The sequence below is a fragment of the Accipiter gentilis genome, chromosome 20 (assembly GCF_929443795.1).
Source record: "Accipiter gentilis chromosome 20, bAccGen1.1, whole genome shotgun sequence".
NCBI classification, from domain to species: Eukaryota; Metazoa; Chordata; class Aves; order Accipitriformes; family Accipitridae; genus Astur; species Astur gentilis.
This window is the reverse complement of record NC_064899.1, coordinates 18,162,789-18,173,961: the sequence shown is the minus strand read 5'-3', so window position 1 is coordinate 18,173,961 and position 11,173 is coordinate 18,162,789.

The following is an 11,173-nucleotide window of genomic DNA, read 5'->3' as shown; positions in this document are numbered from 1 at the left end:
GTGCTTTTAAGTCCATGCATTGTTATTGTGCTGTCTTTATTCTTACTTTCTCTAACTCTTTGAATGCTTCTCCGAGCCAGACTGCCCCAAGAATATTTTTAAAATTTGCCTTAATCTGTAGTAGCTAGATTGCCCCTGCATAGCGACAACTCCTCAGCAACTTTTGTTTCTTAATGGAAAATTAAGCTAAAAGCTATTGCTTTTATACATGTATAGTTAATAAACAGAGAAAACCCAAAGATAGGTGGAGGAAAGGGGGCACATTTAAAGGCTTTTTCTTTACAAGCACAGCAGCAAATTGAAGCATGGATCATCCAAAGCAGCAAAGCCAGCAGCCTCAAGCAGTGCCACACCAGAGATCAGAAACCAGCATTCAGCTCTCATAATACAGAATAGAAGTTACAAAGAGAGTCCCCTCCTCGTGCTAAGTAAGAGGGAGTGGTGACAATGGAGTCCTGAAAGAAAAACGGCTGTTAAAATGGCTTTTTTTTTAAAGTTACTGATAATGGTTCTGTTTTAAAACCTCCATGAAATGTGGTCTTCTCCAGTGACAGTATAGCTGACGCACATAAACTAAGAAAGTGTATAGGACAGGAGGAGTGTCTGCCTAGTAAAGAAAGCTCACCTCTCCAAATGGATCTATTAACAAAGCATTTTTAACAGAAATTTGAGTAGTCAAATCAATCCTAAATGGGAGATGGGCGCTGGAGGATGCTGAGAGCTCTCAACCTCCACTTACCTCTTTGGGGACATCCAGGGCCTTGCTGATTAGACCTCTGCTCAGACTGCATTTGGGGATCGTTGAGGTGGATGCCAACAAAACTCTTAAGAAACATGCAAGAGTTTGTGTGAGTCTGCATGGACACATGCCATTAAATTAGCTCCTTAATGCTTTGCACCTGACATTAAGATTTAATTATGCTGTAACTTGCAATTCTCTCTCTTCCTGGCTGCTTTAAATTCTTGCTTTCTGGTTGCTGTAAATCCCTGCTTTGCCTTACAGTTCTCCTTGGCTTCAGTCGCTCTATTATTAGCGATAGACTTACTCGTGCAGTAAATCAGCTCAGACAGAAGGACTGCAGTGTTATTCTTATGCCTACCCTTTGCCTGACCAGGGACCAGCAGAAGTCACATATGTCGAAGTACCCTGTAAAGCTGTTTACCGGCAACTCAAAGTAAGGTATCTCCTGTAGTACGCTATTTACTCGTGCTTGTGCTATGATAAAATGTGTCCCAACAGAGACAAAAGGAATTGTATTTTGAGATATTGTGACATTATCCATTGCAAGACGCTGGAACAAATAGTGATTAAACCCTATTTTCTTGCCTGCATTACTACATGCATTTGATATTTTAGAGTAGGATATTTAGAATTGCTATTTTGCTGCTGCTTTTACTTGCATTACTCATTACATTTTTTCCTGTACCCAGACAGAGCAATCCTGGGAGATTCTTTTCTCTGAAACAGTTATGTGACCATTTATGTGTATAAATACACAGATTTATTTATGTTTTTGTAGACTGCAATAAAAGGCAGCACTTCTGTAACCATAGGAGACTGAAACAATGAAATTCCATTAACTTTTTGCTGGGCACAAAGGAGATTACACTCCATGTTACCTTTAATCTGTTTTTATGAAACAGAAATTTGCAGTTGTATCGGCATTCAATAGTTCAAAGGTAGGAAGACAAAAAGCTCCTGAAATCAATTTCCTTGATGTAAATTTTGGAGCTGGTTGAACAGCATGGAAAAAAAAAAAAAAAAGCTAAATAAATTATGTAACAAAACCAAAAGTATTTGCTGAATAATGTGTGATCTGGTCAGGACGCTTTTACTTTTTGGGAAAGCAGAAGTGATCTAGTGAAAGAAATTCCTTCCATATAATAAACAGAACTAGAACAATGTGAGGTAAACTGGGCACAATTAGGACCTGTTCCTTTCTCGGAATTTTGGTTGAAATCAGTACCATGACCTGGGAGCCGTATGGACATTTATAAAAGCACATGCTATAGAGGTTAGACTCACAAATGAGCATGTCACCACACCGGCACTGTGGTGCCTCATGATCACCTCTCAAAAAAAAAAAAAAAAAAAAAAATCTCATTTCAGCAGACGCCATCTTCTCTCCCACTCCTTCCCATCCCTCAAACATTGCACAGAGAGGAGAAGTGTTGTTTCGGGGGCTTAGAGCATTTGGCCACCTGCACTATCCTTGGGGACCCGAGTGACCATCCCCAAGAAGCCACAGCCACCAGCTTAGAGGTGACGGTGTGACCACTAGGGTCTCTCTGCCTTCCCCTCTGAAGCCTGAATACTGGGACATTAACTGGAATATTGACTATAAGCCCATTTTTCTCCAGGAACAGCAAATACACTTGCAGAGTTATCTCTAGGCCAGCAAATAACTATCCCGTGCAGCATGATCACTGCTCTGGCAGCTTGGGAGGCAGAATACATTCCCTTTCTGTTTATAATCCACCTCTATTCCTCCTGCCAAGCTGGAGAGTGGGGAAGGCATGTGAGCAGACCGGACTTGGGCTGTTTTCTGAATGCAGCTGGGTTACTTAAGAGCTACGCAGCCCTCCTTGGGCAGAGCTGGTGGCAGTGGCAGGCAGGCAGCCAGCCCTCAGGCCAGAAATCACAGTCCAGCACTGCAGTGCTCCGCAGCCCATAGGGTGCTGCCCTGACCCAAGAATCACTTATCTAGAAAGCAGAGAGCAGAAGGCAAATTTTATCGCCATTTGCAACAGCTTCTCTGGAAAGAAACTGCCTTGGAGGTGACAACGAGGCTGTCTTCCAAAGCTTGGCCAAAACTAGCATGTTCAGAAGATGAACCTATGAGACTATTACAGCACCGTCTGGCAATCCCCGAGCAATGATCTCACCTGTCTTGCGTCAGGAAAGCAAATATCTATGGTCTTCAGCCTCAGGGTCAGGCACATGGGTTGCACTGAACGAGGCTGGAGGACTGTGATCGATAACTGGCAAACACTCCCCATCCCCTTCAGGACCCTTCACAACATTTAAAGACACGAGGGGCACAGAAGCCACTGGATGCCTATCCGAAATCCCCCAGCACCAGCTTCTGCCCCCAAAGTTACCAGCCGCTATCTCGCTTTCCCGCAACCTGTGCTTGAACCTGGCAGAGAAGCTGAGAGCTTTAAATGGCAGCTGGTTTTCTCCCCCAAACCTTTCCCGGTGGGGTGTCCTGCTGGCTCAGAGGCACCTTGCGGGGAACCTCCCGTGCGATGGCAGAGAAGCAGAGACCCCCAGCCAGGACTGAGCTACAATAAGCATGCTGATTTTTAACCAGAAAGCAACTTCCTTTGGTGAACTCCTCTTTCCTGCCCCTGCAACTTCATTTTACTTCTAACTTCCGTAGCCAGCTCGGTTCTGTCAGGCTTTACAAGTCCTTGACTCGTATTTGTCTGAAGAGCGGACACAGCCACTGGATCCCTGCAGAAGGAAATAAAATATCCCACAGCAGCAATGGTGTGTTTTGGGGAAAGCCAGCTCGCCGAGAAGACAGCTGACCAGGTAAGAGCTCGCACAGGCGCGCAGACCTGCTAACAGGTTTTAAAAATAAGACAAACGCGACGAGGAGCCTCCGCGCCACGTTCCTCAGATGATCTCACGCCTGCCAGCATCTTCTGCCGGTTTCAGCGGCGTAACCGCAGAGCTTTCCTTTCCTCTCCCGCCACGCCGTGTCCGTGGAAAAACAGCTGCCACCTTACAACGCAGCCCCAGAGCTCAGCACCCTGCAGGGCTGTGGGCCACGGCGTAAGCGGGCGACAGCCCCCTGTGACAGAGCGCGGTGCTGAAGCGGGGCAGGATGGCTCGAGAGCCGCGGCGGTGCGTGTGTTTGTACAGATGTGCCCGCGCCGGGCACGTTCCTCCACCATTTGCTGCTGGAGGAGCACAACAGGTTGGAGTCAGCCTCTCCGACTTCTCACGTTGATACGCGTGTTAAGTTCATTATCGTATTTGCAGTGCTTTTCAGGATAACCAAGATGTGAACGTTTGAGCTGTGTCAACAGTGTATGCTGTTAGACCTCCAAGGAAATTAAGGCTCTAAAATGACTGCAAACGGAAAGCCTTTTTTTTGCCTTTTAATTAGTAATCCAACCAACCATTTAATAGAGAGCAAAATAATCACAGAGAGGTGAAGGCAAGGTATGTAAACTAGATTTCTGCTTGACTGGACATGCTTTCTTAGGGTGCAATTGGTAACACTCATATGCATTAATAAACCAGCAGCTACCTGAAACAGATGAGAAAAGCTGGGGCAAAATGGAGTTGTTGGCTTTTTCAAAGATGTTTCTAACACTCCTACTTGCTTCTAGTTGTTCCTCAAAGGCCAGCTGTGATCCCACTAAGAAGCAAGGATTTCTACATTAGTTTGAGAGGATTAAGAATACGTTTTCTGGTGGATATTTCCACTCCTATTACTGAGGTTCGAGATCTTCATTAAAAGCCATTAGATCTTGAGGAACCATTAGACTGTTTCTCGCTAGATGAGGTCTGTGCCAGTAGGGCTTCTTACCAACACTTATTTACAAAAAATAAGTAAACTTTTACAAAAAAACCCCAAAACTTTAACATCTGCAGATCTTTCCAAGGAATATTCCACATCATATTTTAGTTCATACGTATCACCCTAAAGTCCTCCCCACTTTAAGAAAGAGGCCTTTCAAATCCACAGACCCATATCTAGAAATCTGCACTCTTCCTTTGCACCTAGTTTTTTTGTTCCCTTTTTTTTTTTTTTTTTTAAGCTAACCCAGCAGGAGGTATTCTTGCTGAATATTGTACCTAATGCTGAGGTCTAATCTGCATCAGCTCCTCTGCATTGCATTGGGGGGGGGGGGGTTTGGGGAAAAAAAAAAAAAAAAAAAAGCAGGCACCGTCTGCTTTAACTTTAGCCATTCTACAGCCTCTGGCAGACATGCTTCCCTTCAGCTTCCCTTCTTCCCAGCCCTCAGGAGCAGGGAGACTCCTCTATATGCTGTCAAAGATGACATGTAGGAGGGTGAGATTCAGAGACAGTTGGCAGAAAATTAGCGCTCAGGCTAGTCTGGCGAAACACACATTTTAAAGCAACCAAGAGAAAAGGAGGAGGACGAAGTACACCGCTTTATACCATGGCCTGCATTGGGGCAGAGATCCGTAACAAACCCAACGCACCAGGATCTTTCCAGCTCACAAAAAGAGAAAGCAAAGCTTCTCCCTTCCAAATTCATCATGAACTCCAGGAAGGGAAGATTATAAATGCTGGACATACACTGGAAATAAAAACATAGATCTGCCGCAGAGAGCGCGCTATTCAAACAGAGCATTAGTCACAGCCCTACGCTCTTTAATAGCCCCACCGCTGCTATTTATAACACCGCAAGCGTCCTTGGAGCTACAAAAAGTCCAAACACCACCGGGACGAGTATTTTCCCACCCGTGAGAACAGAGAACCTGTTTGTGCGAGGGTGGTGACTCAGCAGCGGCCGGCGCTCCTCCATCCTCTGTTTGCAGAGCAATGGTGGGAGAGAGACCTTGTGTGTGCGAAGCTGCGATTTCGCAAAGTCAAACGTGTCGTACGCAGGCTTGCAGAGTGGTTTTAGGCTGAGCAGCAGAAAGTAATCCAGGTTTTTCAGGGGATTTTCAATTTTAAAAAAATAAATTATCGTGGGAGAGCTTAGGAATAGAAACATGTCCTGCAAACTATTTCTGTTGTTTGATGCTCAGTCATCTACTGTCTGTATTTGTGATGGGAGCTTTTAGAGGTCTGCCCCTTTCTCTAAGAGGAATTCTGGCTCCCTTCGCCCTGAGGTCACATGTCCTTGAATTTTCCCAAACAAAATAATATCCTGTGGCTTTGCCAAGAATTTTGTTTGGCCATTTTGAATTTACCATTTCACTTGCTCTAGTCTAGGGTTTTATATGCAAACTCTGACGCAAGCCTCAACCTTTTAGTTGCAGCAGTAACACCCTCCATGCTGGAGGTATTTAATAAGCAAACATCCTTCTCTGGTGGGGTGGATGCATTACGATGTATGAAGTTTAGCCCTTCTATGAGTCTTCTAATTCTCTTCCTCTCAGATCACAGAGTTATATCTCTAAACTCTACTTTCTTTCTAACATGTCTAGAAGATATCTAATGCTTGAGAGAGAATGAGAAGGTTTATCTGGCTGAGCTCTGCAACTGCTGTCTTTCGGAAAGTTTCAACTGTTGCAGAAAATAGAGTTAATGGTGTTGTACAACTATGACTATGTGACTATTCTTTTTTTGGTTTGTTTCTTTTTTTTTTTTTTTCCTTCTGGAACCCAAAGTCAGGATTTTGTTTTGTATGGGGAGATTTTGTTTTAAACAGGGATTGCTTCTAAGGGAAAATGAAGCTCCTGCTCCAAACTTAATGTCAAATGAAAAATAGGATTTTGCAAATCTTTACTCCTTCAGAGCACCTTGATGGAGGAGAACCTCATCACCACATTTCAGAATACATAGATATACCTGTCTGCCAGGGACAGTTATTTAGGAAACTAGTCACCAACTGTAGAAACCACAGCCTCCAGCTCATGCCCCTTGGGGCCAAATCCAGTAAAGAGAAAAAGGCAAACATCACATTTCCCTGCCAGAAAAGCTCCCGGCCACCCAGAAGGCTAATGAGCCGAGGAAGGAGCAAGCAGTTTTTTCTGCACCTCCTCCCAAGCCTATTCAGACACCCGTCAGGCCTCTACAGGCGACTAACAGACTCTATGGGGGCTGTTATTCTGCATTTTAGAATAAAGTTAGGAGGCCTCGCAACAGTGCCTGTGGTGGCAGGCCCTACTGAAACCCATAATAAGAGGCAACGCTCATCCTGAGGAACACCAGAGCCTAAATAGAGACAGAAAAAGAGAAGCCCAGCTCAGCGAGGAACATGCCCAGGATGACTCAGCCCAGCAGCCAAAGAGCAGCCTGATCAGACATGGATGGGGTAGGGGCAAGGTAAAGTGAAGCTATGTTTTCTGCAGCTTGCTTTGGCATAGGCTCTTCCTCCTGTGCTTTATATGGGCATTTACCTGCTTTTCTGGTCTTGACCCAAGCCTAGTCTAAAGCTTACCATCCTCAACACAGAGGGCAGCAGCCCTCACCCTGGCAGAAAGGGGCACACCACCAGGCAGACCCGCTTCAAATTCCCACTCCAAATCGGGCAGGCAGGGGATTTTAATGTGGGCCTTCCCCAGCGATGCCTGAACCGCAGGGCTGCAGGCTGTTCTGCCAGCTATTCCGCCTCAAAGTTCAGCATTTCCAGTTGGAGCTGTTCCACTCTGTGCAAATAATTAAGCATGAACAAATCTGGTTTGGTTGCTCTCATGAAGCTTAAGGCAGAATAGGACTAGAAAAGGTTTTTAACGAAGATAGTCACGACCCACATCATGTCATGCCATAAGAAGTTGCAAATTTCCTCCACACTGAAAGAAGGAACTAAAGTGGAAAGCCCAAACCCTGGGCAACCCGTCTCAGTCCAACCACAGAGTGAAACAGAAACAAACGTGATGAAGGGAGGAAACTACGCAGCCAGCGTAACATCACATCAGCGGAGCTGGCCTGGAAACCTCATAAGCCGGGTCTGTGGATGGGAGAAGACTGAATGAGGCAATGAAGAAAGAGAGAAAATATCTGCTCGCTCTGCTTGACCTCAGCTCAGCGGGGTCTCCGAAAAATTCCTTGCATGCTCTGAATGTGCACATCTATTGGCATCCATTACCTCACTTGGGGAAAACTCTCTTAGATGTTTGAGATCTGAGCAAGTTTCTCAGGGATGCAGAGCAAATCAAACAATACAGGGATGACGCTGGCAAGGGGAAATGTAGACATTTGAAAGCTACTCCCTCACACACCCCAATTTAACATAATCTGGCTCCTTGCAGATCTGTGTCTTGTGGTTGATTTCAAGCTCCCGGGGAAGCTTTTCCTGTGGTTGGGACATTCATAAAGCCTCTCTCTCATGTGGGTGTTCCAGCAGTTAACACCATATGCGATCATGTTGCAGACGTTGCCTGAACTAGGGCACACATCTTGTCTTTTTATTTTATGGGGGCTCTAATTTTCATGACTGATGGAATTTAATAATGCCTCAGACTTTTTCTCTTCTGAAAAGCATGCTTGAAAATGACCAAAGGAGTCAAACATTGAGAGGTCCAAGCCAGGCAGCCAACATGATTGCATAAGACTTGCTTCCTTAAGAAAACCATGCTAGCAAACAATAAAATTCAAGAAGCTTTTCTGTTCTCTTAATTCTTTAATTCTAGCAAACTAGTTTGCCAGTAGGACTGGAAAACTTTTCTTTCACAGAAGTCACACAGCCTGTATTGGCAAGGTCCTAGTGATTCGAGGCCTCTGCCTCAATTTACAGGTGCCCTGCCTTCTATACAGGTGTGAAAATCAAGTCTTTGTTTTGCAAAACCTTTCCTCTTTTGCCTGCTTTTCTGATGAAAATAAGTCGTGAAAATTCTGTTGACCATTTTCACAGCTGGGTTGAAAACCAGATACAAATCTGTGCAAAACTAAGCAGCCTTCTCTTCAAAGTACTCACTTCTCAAGAAAAAAAAAATTAAAAGCAAGAAAAACATTGGTTGGCCATGTTCTTCAACCTATTTCGCTGGGGTGGGCAAAACCACCTCGCTTACAGACTGACACTGTTGTGAAAGAGACGATGACAAAGCAAGGGAGAGGGCCAGGTTCCATACCCACCCTATCACACCCAGAGAAGGTGGACCTGCTTCTTCCGAAGAACCTCAGGCGAACGTGAGCTGCCACAGAAACACCTGGGAGACTGGGACTACATTGACTTTTCAGAGGACCAGCGCTACAGGGCTGGACAGCCTAGCTGGCATCTCCCCATCGCCTACAGCCTCATCACCGCTGGGAGCCGTCCCTCTGAGCGAGGCGAGATGCACACGCGTTGCTGGCACGAGGGACGCGGCTGAGGGTCCGGCACAGCCCAAGCTGGCAGCTAATGCCAGGCTCCCTCTCTGGGGACTGGGAGCACAGACATTTGGGAGGAGGAGGAAGAGGAGGAGGAGGAAGGTGGTGTCAGTGACGTGTCTCACACCATGTGTAGCAGCAACCGCAGCAGCTGAGAAAGCTCTCGTGCCAGGAAGCTGGATTGCGGATAACTGTGAGAGGTTTCTCCTGTGTACTATGGGTCTATAAAACTGCACGTGGGTGGGTTATCTGCCTTGGAGGATGCCTTTTCCCTTGACCGAACCTGGGCCAATAGCCCATCATTTCCACCAGTACCCAGCTTTGCATTAAGCAGCAACATGTGGCTTGAAAAGTGCCTCTGTCATCCTATATGTAAATAACAGACACAGTGCAAGCTGCATCATGTTTAACTGAAAGACAATCATAGCTTCTGTAGATTTATTGTTGACTGTGTACACACCAACATGAAAATATATTTTTAAAAGCCTGAATGCAGTACATGTTTTTTCGGTCTGTGTTCTTAAATTGATAAAATACATCTGCTCTGAAGAGCTATTACAGCTTATCACAGAAACTTGGACCTAATTTACTGCCAGTAAAAAGCTTTCTTAAAGCCTCTCTTTCTTTTTCATATGCTGCACCATAAAACATAATTCACATTAAGAATACATTTAAACACTGCTGAAAAGACAACTTGTCCTGAATAAAAGGCAACATTCAGGGTGATATCTAGTATAAAACATAGCCAAGATTGGAAATACAAACTTTAATAATTTGGAGTGCTTTGAGTCTTGCCTGGTGAGCCTCATATAGTCAAAGTGGCCTAGAGACTGCTGAAAACCATGGCTCCTTAAATCAGTTCCCTTTTTGAGTCCTCAAAACCACCCACCAGATGTTTAAGAAACCCAGACCCATTGCTTCCCCCCCCACCACCAACAGTCTCCTCACCCTCCTTTGTGGTTTTAGGAGCATACCCACCAGAGACAGGCAAAACTTGTTGCTCCTCAAAAGCTTTAAAATAAAATAAAATAAAATCAGAGTGGGGTGCAAGGACCAAATATACAGTAGCTGACTGTGGCCATAAGCTGAGGATGGGTGCACTGATGGATGATCTGAGCCCTCCTCTGCAGCAGGGTCGAGCAGATACCACTGTGCCTTGAGGGAAGGTTAAGGGGAAGAGGTTAGGGAAGAAACCTGAAGGGTCAGTAGGGTCTGCACAAAGCAGTCCTGCTTGCCCCCCAGACCAGTCTTACCTGGCCCTGTGAGAGGTCCCTACCCACCAGAGGATGCTGCCACAACCCATCTCTGATCCGCGGTGCTCACCCAAGCTCCTCCTCATCCTTCCCAGACTTCTAGAGCTTCCTCGCACATTCCCCACTCCAGCCCTTGGCTCTTTTGTTTTCCTTCCCCCTCTTGATAGTGGGGTCAACACAGAGCAGGTGCTGGGGGAAGGTGGTGTAAAAATACCCCTGGCATTCCCGAGCAGCACATGCTTCCCTAAGCAAACTGTGTCCAGGCAGCCAGCTGTGGAGCTGTGCTTCCTAGGGAGCGACCCCTTTCGCTCCTGCACCAAGGACATCCTCCAGGACCCCGACCTTTCTGCAATGGCTCTGCCGGATTTGGCCAGGGAGGGCTGCGGTTGCCTCCTACAGCTGGTGTTTGGTCACTTGTCCAGGTCTTCTCCTCGGGTCCTCTCCCAGCGCTCACACCATGAATGTTAAGGCAACCCCTGGCACCATGGGGTAGTGACTCCCTTCTGCCAAAGAGAGAGGCTGCGAGAGAATAATACAATGGCCAGTCTCTATCCCGTGGAGTCGGGGACAGATCCAGCCTTCCTGACTGTCTCAGGGTCTTCCAGGCAGCTGGCAGCTTTTTGCAGCCCCGTCTTAGACACTGGTCCCCGCTTCCATACAGAAATGAACCGCTTGCCCCAGGAAACAGGCAGTGCTGAGGTGCTGCCCTTGCACCACTTTGTACGTTTTGGGGACCAGATCCTTTTTTCTCACAAACACTCCCCTACCGAAGGCCCAGCGGGTGGTGGGGCAGGGTGACCTACGTGCACGCGGCTACTGGGACCGCGAGTGCTCTGCCACCACCGCCTCAGCCATCAGGCGAGGCCAGGCAGAGTCACCCCCTCACTCCAAAAACCTACTTTCAGAGCACCCAACAGCCTCCCTCCCACCTCCCTGCTCAGCAAACCAACCACCCTG